Genomic DNA, 14,343 nt, shown 5'->3' on the forward strand with positions numbered 1-14,343 from the left:
CAAAGTGGTGATAATAGTCATAACAAACACATTTATATTCAAGGAAATAGCAGTGCTAGCAATACTAAGCTAGCACTGGACCCGTGTTGAGAAATTTCATTGTTGGGAACGTTACTTTATAATAGTAATTAGTTACTCATTACTTGCTCAAAAAAGTAACTGAGTTAGTAATTGAATTACTTCATAATAAAAGTAAGTCATTAACAGGGAGAGTAATTATTTTGACTTTTAATTTTTTTAAATTGCTTTATAATAATCTGGACTTTTTACATTTTTTTTAAATTTTGTAAACAAAAGACATTTGAAATGAGTAGAATGGCCAGGTAATTCTATATAAATGTCAGTATTTAATAAATTATTCAAATTAGGGGTGTCAAAATTAGTGCGTTAATTTTGAGTTAATTTTAAGTTCCTTTAACACCACTAATTATTTTAACGCGCGATAAATGACCGCCCGTTACTTGGAAAGTCTGTACTGGGGGAATTCCATTTGCAACGCAGCAGACACGTCCACGTCAAAATGTAGCTGTAATAAATTTAATAATAACGCATATATATGTATACTGTGGTCAAGTTGTATTTTACAATTTTAAAAAATGTGCGAAATTACACAAGTTACTTCATGTTAAAGATTGGATAGCTCTTTTTAATATAAAAAGAAAAAATGCATGTTGTCACCGTCTTACAAATACAATTATGTCATCTAGTGGCAGAAAAATAACCTAACCCAAATCAATATCACACTCGTTTTTTACAGTACAGTACATCTTTTTAATTTTAACTAAATTTTAGGAATTATTATGACATCACTGTATCGATGACAAAAAGATGCAGCCATATTTCTATAAGTTTAATTTTTTAGTTTTAACTTTTTTGTTGAGTGCGAAAAAAATATTTTATTGTACATTTAGAACAGATATAAAATTTGATTAATTATGCGTTAATTATTAAAGGTATGCAATTAATTATATTTAAACATTTTAATAGCTTGACATCCCTAATTTAAATAATAACTGACAAGGTTTATCCAAGTTTGTGTGTAATCAGTTTGAATCAGATTTTGGGGAATGTACAATCAATTAAAAAAAAAAAAAAAAAAAGAGGTGATTAAAGTTAATAATTTTGTGTGTTCTGAAGTCTGTCAACTGCCTGTGTTTTCATAAGTTGAATTTGTTTAAGGTATGTGAAAGCGTATTAAAAAATATTTTGTCATATGGTTCATTTATATTGCTGATTTTTTACCTATTGTCGGCGTGTATATAGTATATTCCGCCGCGCTAAACTGGGCCTCACTGTATCAACAAAGCCCCTATTGCACATAACTAAAGAAAAGACAAAAAAATGAGATTTGCCTTCACTGCACAAGTCCCCAGTCAGCCACACCACCGACACACTTTCGCAAACCTCCCCCGAAGCGCCGCAGCAGCCCGTCAATTTTCTACAAAAAAAAAAGCACCCCCGTGATGTTCGGTCTCACCTCCTCAGCGGCCTTACCTGTCACGCCGGTACCAGCACTTGACGGCGCTCAGGTCCAGTCGGCTAAAAGAGGAGACGGCAAAAAAAAAAAAAAAGAGAGAGAAAGTTGCCTGGGGCAGAGCGACGCAGGCCCGTTTGGTGTCGAATCACATGACAGCACTCATCAAGACAGCAGCGCCAACAAATCAATCTCTCTCTGACAGTTCATTTAGACTGAATTAATTTGGAATTAGGGGGCCATTATTGCAATTGGCAGGCGTGGATATTCCCCTAACGCCGGCTGTTATCCTGCTTTGGGGATAAAGAAAAAAAGGAGCCAGTTTTTTTTTTTTTTTTTTTCCTGTCCTATAGGATGGAGTGGATAAGGTGTTTTCTGAGCTGATCACTGGCTGAGGGACCTTGCCATTGGATTTTCTGCTTAACTAAATCATCCTTGTTCTTAATCAGCAGTCAGTCACCTGATTAGTTTTTTTTGTTGTTGTTTTTGTTTCTGCCGTAATGGTGAAACCAAATCGGGATTTAATGAAGGTGGTCGTTGTATTGAGTGTCAAACTTGCCAGTGGCCAATTAAAAGTTTGGTCTCTCCACTGAGATTGCAAAGAAAACAAAGAATGTAGAAAATACAATTAGAAGGGCAGTTATGTTGCAAAGCCAAATTCAAAGAGTATATTTGTACACTTTTGGCATATCACCTCAGAACAAAATTACCTGCTCAAGTAGAAAAATGTGATTAATTATGGAAAATTGTGCAATTAATTCATTAAAAAAATGTTAATCGTTTGACAGCACTAAGACTTCAAGGGCCTGGTGGCTTGGGCTGGGTATTGCCGCAAACCTCACCATACGATACGTATCACGATACTGGGGTCACGATACGCTACGTATCGCGATACATACGTATCCCAATACTTGATCTTCGAGGCGATACGTATCCTGATATATTACATTAATTTTCTTGCATTTTATAATAACTGTCATATGTATACCTAAAGGATATGTTTGTTATGCTGGATGACAAAAGTATTTTTGTTAGCAGCTCTTCTGGTTTACCACCTGGTCTAAATGTGCACGCACTGCAGAGCAAGGAGCAGTTTTCACAGACACACCGGGAACATTTATTAACTCATTCACTCCCGGGACAGTTTCGCTATTTTACTGGATTTTGACTGATTTTGCAAGACCCATAGAATATTGTGTCCTATTGCTATAAAAACATGGAATCTACCAAAAGAAAGTTTAGAGCCTCTACTTTCATCAGGAAAAAAAAGTATATTTCTATCTTTTTCCATTTTGCATCAATTAGCATTAAAATATGGTTACGTTTCATCATTATTTACAAATTTGTTTAAAACTACGGGGAAAAGAGCTTTTTGGTCTCTTATACTCTGCTGCCATCTACTGGCCGTTTTTGTAATAACTACCATTGCTTCAAGCATTCTCTTCAGTTCAGAAGTTCAGAGGCTGCATCAAAGCCAAAACTTATAAATACATCTTTGGGGGCATGGCAATATTTAAAATAGAACGTATTTATACGTTTTTGGGAGTAAATGAGTTAATAGGCATGAGCCGATATGAGCAAAAATTTCAAAGTATTAAAATTACAGCTCTAAAATGTGCTTATTTGAAATATTTGGGGAAATAAAAACAGCATTTTTTATGTAACACATTCTATTTCGTTTTTAAACAAAATATATGAAAATTGGTACATTAAGAAATGTGCCGTTAGGTTTATAAGTATATAAATGATATTCTTCCTTGCTTTCATTTATCTTAGCAAGACACAGTGTCCAATCACTGGTGAGCTATTTTTGCATTAATTGAAGGCAATTAACTTCAAAGACGCTGCTGGTTTTTATTTTTTAGATACAATGCAAGCTGCAAAGGCAAACGTTAACTGCCTATTTAAAGTTAACGAGCAATATCGATTCTGACGCCTGCGTATCGATACGTGTATTGTAATGAGGCCCGCAACGATATATTGCCGTATCGATTTTTTGAGCACACGCCTACTGGTGGCCAGTTTGTGAGTTTGGCCGATCCATTCCATTAGGTGTGCAAAAGATGATCATGAAAATGAAAATGTTTTTTGATACATGGCTGCCACTGATAATTACCACTCGGAGGGGCATTTCTACCTTCATACGCTCCTTTTTCAGCACCGTGGTTGAGCCACAGCTGATCTGCTTAACACACGAAGCGGGATCCTCCTGCTGTGAGGCAGCAGCTTGAACTTTACCCCGAGTTCACGACCCGCTGCCCCAGAGGTTTGACTGGGACACGTCAGCTCCATGGAGACGCTGCATTGAAAACATAACAAAACATTGTGACCTCACAAAACTGAGACACGTACTGGTTCACAAACACAAGACACCAGCAGGATTAGATTTGTCCGAAAATGTGTCATGGTTGGCTTTATGGTGTGTTGTCTGGACTTTTAATTTTTATTTTTTTATGTTCAGCATGGTATATTTGGTCACAGCTCTAGATGTGATTAGAGGTGGGGGGAGTAAAATGTGGCCACAATATCAATATAATGTGTGTACGAAATACTAATTTGTGGCCACAAAGTAGCTGTGGCACCGGACTGGACAGTTGGGTCAGCAAATCAAGCGCACCTTTTCTAGAAACTGATGATTGAATTTTTATTTTTGGATAGGGATGAGCTACAAAGACACTGAAAATTCTTTCATTGCAGGCTTTTGATGACAACAGAATAAATTTTTCAAAGAAACTCCTTTGCATATTGGAGGTTTTAGCAAAGGTGAGCTCCATATGTGTAAGTTAAAAAAATATTTGAGACGCTCATTAAAATAAAATAAATCTAGTTAAAATATTTCAACAACTGCCTTTCTAATAAACTGTTTTGATTATAAAGAGACTTTATGGACAACCTGCATAACTATTTTGTGGGCACAAATTATTTTAAGAGTACTTAATTGACATTATGCATATTTGTGACCACAAATTAGTATTTTGTGTGCACGTTATATGTATTTTGTATATATATATATATATATATATATATATTAGGGGTGTGCCAAAAAAAAAAATATCGATGTGAAGAAGAAGAGGAAAAGGCAGTTGTAGCCCACATGCTGTTTTTGTGGAAAAAGTCACTTACAATACAAAATTAATAAATGTTTAAACAAAAAAATAAAAGACACTTTAATGTCTCTATTTGTCATTTTGTCTTGCAAAGCAGACTGGATTAGATTATGACAATGTTGTGCATATCTGTAAATTGAAGCAGAAATCATTTGTCAATCCAATAATTTTGAATCGAAAATCGTTTGAATCAAGAATCGAAAATTGATTCTAAATTGAATCATAGACCAAAAATCGTAATCAAATCGAATGGTGAGACAGTCAAAGATTCCCAGCCCTAATATATATATTGTGAATTTAGTATTTGCAATTCAGTATTTCGTACGTACTTTATACATACTTTGTGTGCACACATATGTATATTGTGATCACAAATTAGTATTCCGTGTAGTATCATATCTATTTCATGGCTGCAAATTTGTACAGTATTTGTGAGTCTCTTATAACTATTTAATGGTCACAATTTAGTATTTGGTGAGCACGTTCAACATATGTTGTGGCCAAAAAGAAGCAAATTAATTAATGGCACAATTTGATATTTGGAGACCACAAATTAGAATTTTGCTGCATATTGTGTCTATATTGTGTGATTCCACCCATATCATGTCAAAGGCTAAAAGCCGAATTCTCCTGAAAGCACCTTACACTAAACAGATTCACTATTTGCCTGACCCTTTACGCTTCGACTCATTGCCATGGTTAAACGCTTTTAAGGCAGCCATCGTAATCATCTGTCCATCAAACACATTTCTCTGCTACGACTGGTAGTCAAACGGGTCACTCAGATGAGCTAAATTCATCTTTGCGCCCACCAGAGGATACGTTATATATTTTGGCTTGGTGTCACCAAGTTGTCAACATGCTATTATCTCCCATCACCATGTCACCTTTTGTCTCATTCTGGGAGAAGAGGGGTCAACCTGCATGCAGGAAGAAGCGTCTCGAGTTGACATAATACGAGAATATATGAGGACGATCAATGACCACAAATGATTTTTTTTGTCCATTTTAAAAGTCAAAAGTAACCCTTGAGTGCAACATTTTGCCCAATCCTGCATTAGGCAGACGTGTAGCAGTGCCACGTGGCAATCATGTAGCTTCATAAAATGACACCTCCTGACTTTCAGGCTCGTAAACAGGGCCGAGTGCGCCGTGGAGGAGACGCTTCTTTGTGCGACCGTGAGATGAGAGTAAATATTAACACTGACACACTGCTGTGGAAATACCTCAGTGACTTACTTAGGGAGGAGGAACGAGAGCAGAAGAAAGACGAGTGGACGAAGACTTTGAGGTGAGCCCAAAGGTAAACTTCGGGGCAACACGTTCACACATAAACCTGAATACACACTCGCTCGCACACGCACACGCCCTCACGGCGATACTATCTATTCTGAAACCTCCCCCCATTAACTCTCCAAACACTTTCATCCCCGTGATGACACATTCCTTCAACACCTACAAGAAGATCCTTGAGGAAAACAAAACGAGAGGTACCTCACTAAAGCGAGATCAACTTCTTACAATATTGCATACAAGCTCAAGATGGAAAAAAAAAAAAAAAAGTATGAAACGCAGTGCTGTACAGTTTGCAGTTCACTATTCACAGTCACTTAATTCCATTTTTTAAGCTATTCACCGTTATTGTGCTCTTGGTCAATTTCTATCTAATCCAAGATGGCGCCAAAGCCATGCCACAGTCAGAAAATAGTAAGATAATATGTTGAAGTATTACAGCTTGACTGAGAGAGTAAAATATTTATATATTTTGGATGAGCTAACTTTAGCCAAGGTTGCTACAGTAGAAGTTACAAAGTTCACCTTGTGTATGGTTTTCATCTGAGTGGCCATTAAAAAGTGCAATTTGAGATATTACTTCACATAACAAATATTCCCACAAAAACACTGGAGTAGCGCATATAGAACCTTAATTCAAAGGTATACATTCTCTTTGATCTGTTAAAAAGAATTTGTAAAATAATAAAATTCACTCATTACGTTCTTCTACTATTTTTATCTCAATACAACTTTGTATCTCCATGCATGCACGGCAACACACTGCCCCTAGAGGCAAACGTGCACACAGCAGGTATCCATTTTTAACTATTGTTTTGATTGCTATTAATAAATTACTATTTTACTCGGTTACAATTTTTTTCAAGTTATATTTAAAGTTGAATTTTGTCAGTTGAATTATTATTATTATTATTATTATTATTATTATTATTATTATTATTATTATCTATTTATTTTTTTATCAGGGGCAGATATAAGTTTCACTTCTTTCTGTCCATTTTAATGATTTTTGTAAAGAATGAAATATATATTTTTAAATTGAATTAAAAAATTGTACTTATTAACTCATTTGCTCCCCAAAAAACATCTAAAAATGTTCGAAAATATTGCCATGGTCCCAAAAACATTTATACGGTTTTTGTTTTTTTATGCTAGCACATACAGAAGGCTTTGATGCACCCTCTGACTTGAAGAGGTGGCTTAAAGCAATGGTAGCTATTACAAAAAACGGCCAGCAGGTGACAGCAGAGTATAAGAGATCACCCAGGGCCATGTTGCAACAAGCTCTTTTCCCCAGTGTTTTGCACAAATTTGTGAATAAATGATGAAACTTGGCTATATTCTAATGCTAACTGCTGCAAAACGGAAACAGATACAAATACATTTTTTTTCCCCCAGATGAAAGAAGAGACTTTAATCTTTCTGTTGGTAGATTCCATGTTTTATAGCAATAGTACACAATATACTGTGGGCCTTGTAAAATCAGTCAAAATCTAGTAAAACAGCCGGTATGAAAGGGGGCGCTTCAGTGAAAATGGCGGCGAGTCAATGAGTTAATGGTGATTTCAATGATAAACAAAACAATCCTTTCCATAATTGCTGCCTTAGCGTGAATTACATTAGCTCGTGATCCAAACTGTTGCTAACAAGTCAAAATGGCAAAGTCAAGCAAGGTCATGACAGTGTCACTTCTCTCAGCACCTTTTTATCACGTTAAATGCCAAAAAATCCCAACACTTAAGTTGGCAAACATGCTGCCATGTACCGTATTTTCCGCACTTATAAGGCGCACCTAAAAGCCTTCAATTTTTTCAAAAGCTGACCATGCGCTTTATAATCCAGTGAATCCATAATGAAGTATGCTAGTAAAAGAGTATCGGTGTTGCTCTCTATGTGTTTTTCTGGCTTCCTATCACATGGAATATTGCCTGACTCTATGCTGTCCGTAATCCTGGTGCCAGTAATTAAAGATAAAACATGTAAAGTATCAAGTTCAGATAATTATAGACCAATAGCTCTTGCAAGTGTATTATCTAAAGTTTTAGAGCGAATTTTATTAGACAGACTTCAGGGATACATAATGAGTTGTGACAATCAATTTGGTTTTAAAAATGGACATAGCCCAGATTTGTGTGTTTACACATTAAAAGAGGTGGTGTCCAAGTATAATAGACATAACTCCACTGTATTTTTGTGCTTTTTAGATGCATCTAACCCCGGGTTTTCACCGGATGCGGTTGCGGTGCGGTTGCGGTGCGGTTGCGGTGCGGTCCGGCGACGCAAGCAATTAGATTCCATTCATTCGAATGGTGCAGTTTACACCGCTTGCGGGTGCGTTGCGTGTCGACTGCGGAAGGCCTGCGGCATGCCGCAAGCCTTCCGCAAGGATAGACCTATTTTCTATTTTTGCCGGACGCCGCAGCGGTAGGCCTCCGGCAAATGGCAAGCTAGCACAAAACACATCGAGCTGGACAGGAAGACCGAGGCAGTTTCAAAATAAATTTCCGGTTACTTTTCAGAATAAAACACTCGCCAGCTCCTATTTCGCAAGTTTTTCAGCAAAACGTGACGTGGGCGTCGCCTGGCCATGTGCTCATTCACGGTTTAGACACCAGCGAACATGGACGAGGAGAGGTTTATATTGGAGGTGGAAAACCACAAAATAATATATGACACGGCACATCCTTTTTATAAGGACTGTAATGTATTGTGAGTTTGATGTTCGCGATTGCTTGTTGTGCCCGTCTCGCTTGCCGTACTGAGCGGCAGCCGGACGCGGAAGACAGAAATAAAGAGTGGACCCGCACTGACCCGACTCTCGTTATTAATATACTTTACAAGGACAACCAAAAAAAAGGATGCTGCATGGAATCTCATAGCAGAAGAAGAAGAAAAGGTTAAATCAAAAGAAGTCCACCTCTCGTTGTGAAATGCCACATGATCGCGCGCGCGCGGTCCCGCGAGACACGTTGGGAAGTGGGCGGCGACGGAGCTGCCGGACCGCAGCTGTGCGGAGCCGGTGTGGATTGACAAAAAAATTGACCCGTCCGGAGCACGCAGTCAAGACGCACCGCACCGCAACCGCATCCGGTGAAAACCCGGGGTAAGGCTTTTGATCGCATCAACCATGGCAAACTTTTTATTAAACTGCAAGAGCGAGGGGTTCCTTCATACTTACTACGTATTATGTATTACTGGTATACAAAACAAACTATGCAAGTCAGATGGGGGACAACTGTCTCAACATGTTTTCCAGTTCCAAATGGGGTAAGACAGGGGGGGATATTGTCACCAATTCTGTTTAATTTGTATATGGATGAACTGTCAAAGAAACTACATGAATGCAAGACTGGATGTATGGTTGGAGATAGGCTCATTAATCATTTAATGTATGCTGATGACTTGGTAGTAATGACACCTTATAGTGCTGGTTTACAGCAACTACTTAAAGTATGTGCTGAGTATGGGGTGCAATATGACATCCAATATAACCCTATTAAAACTGTGGTAATGATGATTAAATCTAAGGCGGATCAAAAGCTGATATTTCCATCTTTCTATTTGTCCAAACAAGAACTTAAAGTTGTAACAAAGGTAAAATATTTGGGCCATGTGTTGAGGGATGATTTAAGTGATGATGATGATGTACTGAGACAGTGCAGAAAGTTATATGCCCAAGCAAATATGCTTGCGCGCAAATTTAGTTACTGTTCTGATGATGTTAAAATTGAACTCTTTAAAGCCTACTGTACTCCATTACATTCCCCACATCTATGGCGCAACTATAGAAAAGGAATAATGAATAAGATCAAGGTTGCATATAATGATGCTTTAAGAATTCTGTTAAAATACCCTAGGTGGGAGAGTGCAAGTTTATTGTTTGTTGCCTCAAATGTTCCAACATTTCATGCACTGTTAAGGAATTTTATATGTAAATTTACGTGTCGAATTAATAGACAACAACATAACGGAATTAGAAAATCGATAAATGATCCTTTTTTAAGTGATTCTAGATACACTTCGTTGTTCTGGAAATACTGGATACATGAACTGTATGTTGTTTGAACAAAGGACTATTTTTCATGTGTGTTTTTATATAAGTGTGTTTTTTGTATGTTGTTGTGTTATTTGTTTGTTCTTAATGGACTTGAGTCTGTCAATAAAGATACTTTCATAATCCAGTGTGCCTTATATGTGGATCAATACTGAGCCGCAACAGGTCTCACTGTCAAGACACTATTGGTGACCCTGCACGATCGGTGACGCGCATGCGCAGAAGATCCCGCCATCTTGGATCGCTAGCTAATACTAATACTTTACCTCAGAGAAAATAATAAAACAGCTGTTTATTCATTTTGGGAGTGAATGGAGTTGTCAGAAAGCTGGTTTGTAATCTATTAATAAAGTTTGACTGACCTATCTGACTGTTTTGTTGACATTCCCTTTAGCGCAGCACCATCTAATGGATGCATAACGTAACCCCAGCCTCTACTCTAGCGACTTTATATGGAAAAAGTTTTAAAATATGTCATTCATTGAAGGTGCTCCTTATAATTAGGGATGTAACGATATCCAAACATCAGGATACGATATTATCACGATATGAAGGTCACGATACGATAATTATCACGATATTGTGGGGGGCATTGGCGATATTTAAAAAAAAAAAGCACAATATTGTGCTTTTGTACATAACAGCAATGCATATAAACCACCTACAATCGCTAATAACAATATTGAGGCACTTAATTGGTAATGTAAGCACACATTGATCGCTTCACAAGCAAATTAGGTTCCCCTGCATCTGACAATTAGCATAATTTTAAACATAGAAGGCCAAAACATCCCGAATGAAAACTAAATTGTACTACTAAACTAGCCACTAGAGGGTGCTAGAACTGCACAAATGGAAATCAGCCAGACTTTTTTTAACATATGTGTTCCTTTTAAATATTGTGAACATGACGACGACGATATTGTGGCAGTTTTAATATCACAATATCACGATATTGCCCTTATCGTGACATCCCTACTTATAATGCGGTGCGCCTTATAGTGCGGAAAATACGGTATTGCTCAGTCATGTTAAGAATTTAGTAGGAGATCATGTGACACGTTACATTCAAAACAGCTAAGAAATATCAACAGATTTGTATCAATTCACTGTAATCCGAACATCAAGCACCACCGAGGCTACATGCTGTTTTCCCTGAATGGGAGGAAGAGAAGGAAACGAGGGATGAAAGAAGGAGGTCCATGTTACGTATTTGCAGTCCGGGTGTAACATTTCAGCACGGGCCTGTTAATAGAGTCAACACACTCTGCACAGGTTTAGTGGGAGGAAGATGTATATGAGGAATGTCAACGTGTCAAATACACACTCAACTCCACTTTCGGTGTTTCCCCAGATGAAGCCCGATTCAGTGTTCACCAAATGTGTTTTGTAGTGCAGCATCTAATCACCTACATGCAACACTTCGTAGTTCAGGGGTGTCCAAACTTTTTCATTTGAGGGCCGCATGCAGAAAATCCAAAGGACGCAAGAGAAATGAAGAGAAATTGTGTTTAGTCCTAAAAATTGTACAAGTAATTTATTTGTGCTTTTGCATATTTAGAAAAGTGTTACAGTACATAAACCAATTTATTTGTAATATGGCAGTCGTGTTATTGTAGTTTTGGAATTTTTCATTTTAGTTAATTTTTATTAGTTTCCAGGGTGGTTCTGTTAGTTTTTATTAGTTTAGTGCTTTAAACAATGCTTGTTAGTTTCAGTATTAGTATTAGTTTTTTTTGTTTTTTTTTAAAAATGTGTATTACTTGTGCGCAATATTTAAAAAAAAAAACAGCATGGGAGCAACGTCATCTTTTGGTGCTTTTTTATTGGCTGCTGCTAGATGACATCACTTCTGTGTGACATACTTTCAAACGTCATTATTCCGGTTGATATCAAAATAAATCTACAAAAAAAAAATCACATTTAAAATCATCCCCAAAGGCTCATGCATTCAATTAATTACCAATGACTAAAACGAAGGACATTTGCTATAATTATAGTCAGTTTTGTAAACATAAAATGTAGTTTCAGTTAGTTTTCGTTTTTTAAAAAGCATTTTCGTTTTTATTTTATTTTGGTAGCAATATTGTTTCTTGAATTTTATTTTTTTCATGAGTTTTAGTTTACTAAAATAAACTTTAATGGCACCTGTTTTTCGATACCCTCCCTTCTCCAAACATTTTTGTTTTATTTTATTTGAACCGAGTTAAATGCCATTTTTTAGCATATGTCGCGGGCCACTGAAAAATGGACGGCGGGCCGCAAATGGCCCCCGGGCCATAGTTTGGACACCCCTGACATAGTTGAAGGAAATTCATATACGGGACATGTCTAAGAATGTAGTATGTAATCGTCATCTTCATAACGATTTGTTTAAAATCCTGAAATATTGTAGAGGTGGAAGGTAAAATCCTTTCTGGGCTTTTCATGGCAACATCTCGTTGTGACACAAACAAGATTTGTGGATTATGAACAACGGAGATGAGGCCTAATCGGCGGATTTGTGGAGGGGAACGCCTGAAAATCCTCCGGATTTTCCACCGTGCTTGAGATGTGAATCTGATTTAGAGTCATGTCGGTTTCACCTTTTTGGTAGTGGTGTCAAGTAATCAAGTACAAATACTTTGGTACTGTACTGAAGTCGATTTTTCAGGTATCTGTGTTGAGTATATATTTTTTTTTTATCTTAGTAGAGGACAACAATGCTGAAATTTTGTATTATTGAGATTTTGACATCCTATAAGGTGAAAAAGTACAAAGACAGCAGTGCCATAGAGGAAAGTGAACTATAGGAAAAATGAAGTGCAACAGATTTGGCAAGATATTTTCCATCCATGGCCTTATTTAAGATTAGACAAGATTAAAAAAAAAAAAAAAAAAAAAAAAAAAACTTTTTTGATACTTTACTTGTACTTAAGGTAAGTCAAAAGATAGAAACAAAGCACTACTTTTGTCTAAATGGAAATCCTCAACATCTTTACTTTTCATTTGCAACAACAGATGCAACAGTTTTGACAGGATATTTCCTATCCATGGCCTTATTTAAGATAAGACAGAACAGAACAGGACAAGACAGAACAGGATATCATAAGATAAGACTAAGATGTTGTATATAAATTGACCGTAAAAATAAATAATTACTTTAGTACTTGAATACATTTCCAAGTTTGTTTTTTGTTTTTTTTCTTTACTTGTACTTAAGGTAAGTCACAAGATAGCAGCAAAGCACTAATTTGTCTCAAATAAACTCCTCAATTACCTCCTCAGCATATTTCTTTTTAATTTTTTAGTCTATACTTTGTAGTAGGGATGTTCGATACCACTTTATTTCAGACCGATACCGATACTCAGACCCTCAGTACTCACCGATACCGATACCAACTGCCGATACCAGTAGTACATTTTGACAAATAAAAAAAATCACTAAAAGATATTTTTAAACAAATATATTTCCTTTAATTTTGACAAAAAAAATCAGCACAGTCGCTCAATAGTCTTAACGCTCAAAATAAAACACAAAAATGCTCTTTTAGTTTAAGATTCACAATTTTGAAGTATTTCCAAACCGGTGAAGTTTTGGTGAAAAACTGCTGCAAGCTAGCTAGCGCCAGTTACAGGCAAGGAGGACTCACTTAACGTCTTCCCCCTCTGCCATCGGTCGCTTGTACGCGTCTGCGTCACGAGTACTCGAGTACTTGAAAAAAGGCTGGTATCGGCCCGATACCGATACCGGTATCGGTACTCGCCCATCCCTACTTTTTAGATAAGTTGTATCAGTAGTTCCTTTACCAGAGTTATTTTTTTTAACACAAGTATTTTAAACTTCTACCTACAGTAAGTAACTTCAGAGTGTGAGTTACGTTTACCATCGCCGCATTTTGGTCATGCGTCCCAAAACCAACAGAAAGTAATTGCTTGAGACTATTTCAATAAAATAATCATTCAATTATTCATTTTGAATGCACAGAAGTCATCCGCTGACTCCACACACGAGAGCTAAGATGAAAGTTTTTTGTATTTGGGGGTCGTGATTCTCCGTGGAAACAGAAGCTCTCAGAGAAACCAGCCAAACCTCCCAGGACCTTGTAATAGTTAAATCCTATCAATTAAGCACGGGGCCGTCGGGAGACTCGAGCTTAATCTCTCCCCAGAGAGACAAGCTGTAAATTAGAGAGCAAAGAAAAGGGAGACGATATTATGAAGTGTTAACCAGTGTTAGCCAACCTCTATTGAGTCAAGGCACTCGGGGAGATCTGACGGCACAGCAACCAAAACGCACATCTCAAAAAGAACTGTACAGTGTTGCCTTGAGATACATGTTTATTTTGTTTTGTTGTTAGGCTTGTCACTCAAAAGTCAAAACACATCTCAAATCATCTTTCGCCATCCAAAAATATGGAAAATTAAACCGCTCC

General features: G+C 37.0%; 1 long non-coding RNA gene across 1 annotated transcript in view; it reads right to left on the reverse strand.

Annotated features, from left to right (window-relative positions):
• LOC144016385 (uncharacterized) overlaps window positions 1-14,343 on the reverse strand; it is a 50,983-nt gene that overhangs the window by 9,772 nt on the left and 26,868 nt on the right. Inside the window, exons 2-3 of the long non-coding RNA XR_013282898.1 lie at window positions 3,612-3,773; window positions 1,495-1,539 (exon numbers count right to left, since the gene is read on the reverse strand). This is a non-coding gene — a long non-coding RNA (uncharacterized LOC144016385). The remainder of the gene's footprint in view (window positions 1-1,494; window positions 1,540-3,611; window positions 3,774-14,343) is intronic.

Source organism: Festucalex cinctus, chromosome 1 (genome assembly GCF_051991245.1).
Source record: "Festucalex cinctus isolate MCC-2025b chromosome 1, RoL_Fcin_1.0, whole genome shotgun sequence".
Classification (NCBI taxonomy): Eukaryota; Metazoa; Chordata; class Actinopteri; order Syngnathiformes; family Syngnathidae; genus Festucalex; species Festucalex cinctus.